The sequence below is a fragment of the Benincasa hispida genome, chromosome 1, assembly GCF_027475165.1.
Source record: "Benincasa hispida cultivar pf3 chromosome 1, pf3_genome.v1.1, whole genome shotgun sequence".
Taxonomy (NCBI): domain Eukaryota; kingdom Viridiplantae; phylum Streptophyta; class Magnoliopsida; order Cucurbitales; family Cucurbitaceae; genus Benincasa; species Benincasa hispida.
Genome location: NC_143478.1, coordinates 98,927,082 through 98,934,387, shown reverse-complemented (window position 1 = coordinate 98,934,387; position 7,306 = coordinate 98,927,082).

The following is a 7,306-nucleotide window of genomic DNA, read 5'->3' as shown; positions in this document are numbered from 1 at the left end:
CAAGCATTGACCAAGCTTGCTTAGTGGAATTATCTTGGTCAGCATATCAGCTGCATTGTCTGAGATATGTATCTTTATTACCTCAACTTCCCCTTTCTCAATCTCCTGTCTGATAAAATGGTACTTGATGTCAATGTGCTTGGTTCTGCTGTGAAACTGTTGGTTTTTAGATAAGTAGATTGTGTTCTGGTTGTCACAATATATTCTCACCTTTGTTTGTGTAATGCCGAAGTCGTTTAATAAACCTTTCAGCCACAAACCTTCTTTCACAGCCTCAGACAGTGCGATAAACTCAGCTTCTGTTGTGGAAAGGGCCACAATAGACTGCAAACTAACTTTCCAACTTATCAGATTGTTTCCCCATAAGAAAATATAACCAGATAGTGAGTGCCTCCTATCCAAATCCCCTGCATAATCAACATCAACATAGCCATACATTTCACATTGGAAGGTTCATTCTGTCTATATAAGATCCTTGAATCCTTTGATGAACAGAGATATCTCAGTATCCATTTGATTGCTTTCCAATATCGTTTACCAGGATTTGCCACGTGCCTACTGACTAAACTTGTAGCATAGGACAAATCTGGTTTGTTTGAAGTCATTAGTGTAAGATTGTATCAATCGCAGCGGAAGAACAAGGATCATCTAAGCATTAAAATTCACTAATTTTGGCATAATATAAAACATGCTTCTGCAGAAAAATGGGTTTCAAGACATACCTCTTGAAGAACTTCTTCAAAGCTCCATCTCCAGTTGCAATCTTCTCCATATCTTATTGTAGACCACCTTAAGATCTCCCCCCACTATTCTCTTGGCGCTCTAGATTGAGTTGTGGGACTCAAAACAAGCTTGAATCAAGGGATGAAGGAGAAAAGCTCACTGCTGCAACAAGGTTGAAGAACCTTTCTTCAAACTAGTTTTTCTCTCAAAAACCTTTTGATTGCATGTCCGTTTTTTACTCCAATCTTCTCATTATATTGCAGATCAACATGCAAAGAGAAGAGCTGCATGTGTTGCAGCTCATGCTTGGAGAAGACAAGGCCAAATGGTTGCTTCATGAGTGAGCTAGTTAAGTGATGGATAATGGAAAAATCCATTTTTCATTTAAATATGTTTTTGTTTTCTTTTTTAATTTTATCTAAAAATCAAAATTTGATTTAATAAATCTATTTGATTTTAAAAATGAAAAATTAATTAATTTCATAAATTAATTAATAAATAAAACTTAATTAATTTAATATCAAATATTAAATTAATTTTAACACATATCCATCTTTATATATTTAAATCATATTTAAATATATAAATTCTCCTATACCGTTTAATTCTAAAATTAAACATAATTATATCTCATATAATTATTAATTCCCTTAATTCTAATTTGAACGTTTCAAATTAACTTATCACGCTATTCTAGAGCTAGTCTGTTACGAGTTAGTAGGGGGATCTTGCGAACCTACAGATTATGAGCTCCAACGTTCCGAGATTAATTGGCTAATCTCATTAGACCAGATTAATCTCCATTCGTTAACTAATGAGTCATTCCACTAAAGCCCATAGTTGTACTCCCCTCATTGTAGATATATTATGTCCACATGATTTAACCATAATCAGCAAGTCGACTCTTCACAGGTTTTTTTGTAATAACGGCTGGGTCAAATATCTATTTTATCCCCGAGATTACGTCTTATTCCTCAAGTTCTTACTGATCCTCTAATGAACAATTGATTTGTGATCTAATCACCAAACCAAACTCTCTCAGCCCAGTGAGAGGATGAGGCCCCTTGTTCAAGACCTGGATTCAGTACTTGAGAGAACAACTTTTCTTCTATCCCTAAATCGGGTAGGTGTGAACTTCGTTTTGCACCCTATGTCTTCAGCTATCTATCCGGTCTTACCCCTGAAATGGGAGTCTTATTGAGCCGGCGTGTTGAGCCAACCCTCAACTATGCAAATCTAAGGGCAATCCTGAATAAACAAGAGTTCATAGTTAGCTCAGGATTAAGATCGAGTTACCTAGGTTATCTAGGTGAAATAGTCAGTCTTAAATAGTAAACAACGTTATAAAGTAAGAGTGACTTATTTCTTGTTCCGGATCTTATGCAAACTCATTGCATAGGACGCCCCCACTCCTCATGTCATAACATGTACGAATTAGGATCACATCGTATGTAGTACTTTACAACTCTTTGTAACAGCTACAGAGTAGGCCGCATCCAATGGTGTTACCAGAATAAGGTACCCAACCTCATTTATGTACCATAGATCATTTTGAATTTTTACTCGAACCCGATCCACTCTTATGTCTCCACATAAAGTTCAAGTACTCATACAATAGTATGGGTCTTAGTTTATTGGATTTAGACCTTCATACAATTTATAAGATCAATAACAAGTATATTGATAATAGAAAATGTTTATCATTTTACAAACTGCGAGTTTTTAGGACATAAACCCCAACAATTAGGTACATCAGAGATCCCACTACTTGGGATAGGAAACAACCTTTATATGGTTTATGTGATCTTCATCTGTGCTTTTAGGACTGTTTGCAGTTGAGAGCTTAAAATGAGGAGCAAGTGGAGTGTCAACTAGTTTAACACCTTCCATTTTGAACTTCTGCATTATTTTTCCACAATATTCTGATTGACTTATGATGCGTTATTTTATGATGTGAAAATGTGGATGAAATGCGATGGTGAAAAATGCATTGAGCACTCAAGTTTTCTTAGCGGAATCCAAGTGTAAGCTCCACTAAGTTTCCTGGTAAGTCCAGGGTCGAACTCAGGGACTTTGGAAAATAGATTGCAGTGGTAATTTTTAGGAAAACTTTGCGGTAACCAAATAAATCAATAGTTTTTGAGGTTGTTGTTTGCGGTAATGAAAAATAAACAAATGCAGCGGAGTTTGAAAAGAGTTGGATACACGAAAGATGCGACGAGTATGCGGTGAACGGGTTGAGAAAATTTTCGACTAACACTTCCTAGGATGCGTTCATGCTATGCGATCATGCAACATGCATACAACAGTAAACCACCTCTCGGTACGAATACCACGGCTTCTAAGGCTAGAACGCATGCGATATATGTGATAAGTCTATAGGACCTACACATAAGCCTCTATTCTTATTTATGCGATGACAAAATGACACACACACAAATAAGTCGTCCACATAATATCATTCCCATCTCTAGGATGCATGCAATGCAGGTTGACAAACAGAGCTTATCTCTAAGTCCCTATCTCTTGTTTATGCAGTTCTAATCTTGCTCTCTCGAGTCTAGATTCTAACCTAGCTCTCTCGAGTCTTAGGTTTTTTCTTCAGACTCTCTCTCGAGTAGCTCTAAAGGGGTATTTGGCACAACATAACACAAGATAATCGCAAGCAATGAACTTCCTAGGTCATGTTAACTTAGTTCTTCTCAACCCATTCGACTAGTTTAGCTACTCATGCGTGCTAAGAGAGTGAACAGATGTAGAATAAGAACTTCCATTGTATAAATATAAAGATGAAGTACAAAATAACAATGCAAGGATAGAATAAAGAGCCTGGTAGCAATCTCTTGCTGCCCAAGCTTTTACACTGTTTTTCTACTCGTGTTCAAAAGATAATCTCGCTCTTGTGAGAGTCGGCCCGTGTAATGATAAAAATTAATTCCTTGTTATGTATGCACTATGATGATAGATAATGTGCTACAAGCTCATGTCCTCGGCAACGGCACCATAAACTTGTAACGATAGAAATGGAATGTTATGCTGTGTTATCGCTTATGCACACTACTGATGAAAGAATGAATCATACAAGCTCATGTCCTCGGCAATGGCACCATAAACTTGACGACATAAAATTTAATCTCTTTATCTACTCTAACGTATAGCTGATGAATGAAACGAATTATGTGCTAAATATGCGCTCAAGTGCTTGCGATAAAGAGAATTTCTATGCGATACTACGTCTAAGGATATGCATTGTTAATGATATGTTCGTAGTATGCAATGTAGTAGTGCGTGTCACAAGTTTCCTTGCACTGAAACCAAGTATAATTCCAACACAAGTTTCTCAGAATAATCCAAGGTCGAACACAGGGATTGTTTTCGTTAATGTGCTACTATTGTGATACATGCGTCTGGTTTTCAATAATGAATAAAGAATGTTGATTTATACAGAAATGTAAATTGCGGTAAAAGTAAAAATGCGTTAATAAAATAAATCCTAAACTAATATGATACACGATACAAGATACATGAAACACGATATTGAGGTCGAGAACCGACTGTGAAGTTGTACAAAGATTCAATGTATGCGATGGCAAGTCTTTATGAATGAAGCAGAAAGAGAAAGAGTAAATAGTAAAAACATCGCAAGTTTTTCAATTGCGTTAAAGATGCAACTAAGGTTCTGCTTGCCCTTGGTGTACACTTTTCGGTGATTGGCCGCGTTCCCATATCTCTATGGTGAAACAGGGATGAATGTGATGAACGCAAGGTTGTTTCCATCTCTGTAAATACCTCTTGCTTTAGTTAACGTATTCCTCCAACCTTCTCTCGATAGGCGGAATAACGTCTTCACTTCTGCTCTCACAGGTGAAGATGCCGTCGAGCATGCTTTAGCTAAACTTAATTATTTCCTTAACACAAATTAACTTACTCGCTTAATTCTTGCTATTTACCCATGGGATTAAGAACACATCATGGAGAAAATGGATTATAGATGTACGGAAAGAGACAGAGAGATGACAATGGAAATTATCATAACATTTAATACTAAAATGAAGCGTCTGATACATGTTGTGAATGAAAGAGTAAAGAAGATGAATACAGATGATGAAATAGAGATTAGAAACAAATACAAAAAGAATGTCAACGTCTTGACATAGATCCTGAATGGAGGTTTTGCTTGCCGGCGTGTGGAAGTAGTGGAGAGGAAAGCTTCCCTTTCAGGCTTGCTGGTAGAATTGACCTTCGCACAGAGCTTCAGCTACGGTAATTGGAAGGATTCTCGACTTGGAGACTCACCTCTTGGCCTTGTCTCGTGGTTCACCCGGATCTACTCTGTAAGTCGCTTCAGACCAATCTCTCTCTCAGAATCAGTATATGCACATCTCTATGTATTCATTTATATCTTTCAGTGAATTTGCAGAAGCTATTTATAGGTGAGGCTTGGCTCTTTGAATGTGTGGTCCCCACTGTATGGTTATGGTAGTTCCTAAAATGCGGAATAAAATATTCCTTCTGTTACGCAATCAACCCGTCAGAAATGCACAACTGAAAGATGTACACTTGTCAGAATCCTCCGCAAATGCGTTGCTCTTTACATCTTCGATCGATCGCCGCATGCAGTGTTATTTTTGATTACTGCATGCGGTGTTATTTTTTATTACCGCATGCGGTTGAAATTGCGTTGATCGCTAGAGCTCTTGATCGATTGTCACATGCGCTGTCATTGCGTTGATCATCTCTTCGTTCTCGATTGATGGGCACAATGCGATGTAGATGCGTTGTTTATTTTGCTTTGAGCCATGAATACATGCGGTGACTGATTTCCTGCAAACAAAAACTGAAACATTCTATTCTTCCATCGCAATGGTGTTAGTGGGTGTATTGACGATATTTTATAATTTTCGCATTTCTTAGCCAATTTCTATACTATCGATGCAACTTTTCTTTATTTTAACTACAACATCTAAATAAAATAGTATAAATAACTTGTATTTCTATAAGTTATCAGCCCGCTCTCTGCTTCTATGCCTCAAGGTTCTCTCTCGAGTTGCCCTGAGAGATCTCTGGCGTTTTTACTCTTCTCGTGCTCCACCTTAAAATAAAAAGGAAAAACTATGGACAAAGACATGCGATCCGAACTTCTGAATTTGCAAACTGGTGAACCCCTTTTCTAAAGGATGACTTTGGTATTTATAGAGCATCAAGGTGAAGGCGGCTTCTCTCTTATGATTGCTTAGATAGGATGACTTTCATTCCCTGACTGATGCGCCAAATATTTGTCACCGAAAAGCTGAATGTATTTGTTATCGTTAGTGGCTGTCAGCTTAATTCGGATTCGACCGTCATCAGCTTTCTATCCCATCGCGATTAATTATGCCTTTCACCCAGATGCGTCGACCAAGTTGCACCAATCCTTTTTGAGCAAATGTTTGCGAACACAATCACCGCAAAGTCTTGTGGTAATGCTGCGCTCGACCAATGATTTCCTATGATCGCAATTTCTGCCTTGCGTCAACGCATATTCTGCATAAAAACTCAAAAAATCAACTGTTTCTATGCGATGAACGCATGCGACCACTATATTTTGAATTTGATGCTTTTTGGACGCAATCTAACATATTTTATCAACGCAAGCCAACATTGTTTAAGAACTTAACACTATAATAACGTGCATTTCTGCCCGTTATCAACTTACATACAATCTGTTATGTCTTCTTTCTCTGTCAATCTCAATGCCTAGAATCCTTTTAAATTCCCCTAGGTCTTTCATATCAAACTCTTTCTTTAGAAACATCTTAACCTGCCTCAACTCTTCTTTGGAACTTCTAGCCAGCAGCATATCATCTACATAAAGGAGTAGATAAACTGGTTCCTTGAAGCTTTTAGAGTTTGTATACATACACCAATCATAAGAGCTTCTCTTGAATCCCATTTTGGAGATTACTTCATCAAATCTCTCATACCAACACCTTGGTGACTGCTTGAGCCTGTAGATAGACTTGTTTAGTAGACACACCAAGTCTTCTTCTCCTTCCTTCACATAGCTTTGAGGTTGCTTCATGTAAATAGTCTCATTCAATAATCGATGTAAAAAGGCTGTCTTCACAACCAATTGTTCTAACTCCAAGTCCTTTTGAACAACTATGGAGAGGAGTAGCTTAATGGATGTGTGTTTCATCACTAGAGAAAAGACCTCAGTGTAATCAATAAATTCCTTTTGTGTGAACCCCTTTGCAACTAGTCTTGCCTTGAACCTAGACTTTTGTGCCCTTGAAATTTATTCTTTAAATTTGTAAATCCACTTATATGAAATAGGTTTGTACCCTTTAGGCAAAGGTACTAATTTCCAAGTATCATTTTGGTTGAGGGACTTCATTTTGTCATTCATTGCCTCAATCCACTGTCTAGCATTAGGGATGTGTTGGGATTGGTGTCCTAATTCCCCTAGAGTCTTGTAGTTTGTAATCTATACACATTGTTATGAATAAAATAAGAGTTATTTTATCTGGCATTTACTCAAATCCAATAAACAAAGCTCCATGGTTATTGTATGTAAACTTAAGTATGTATATGAGATATACAA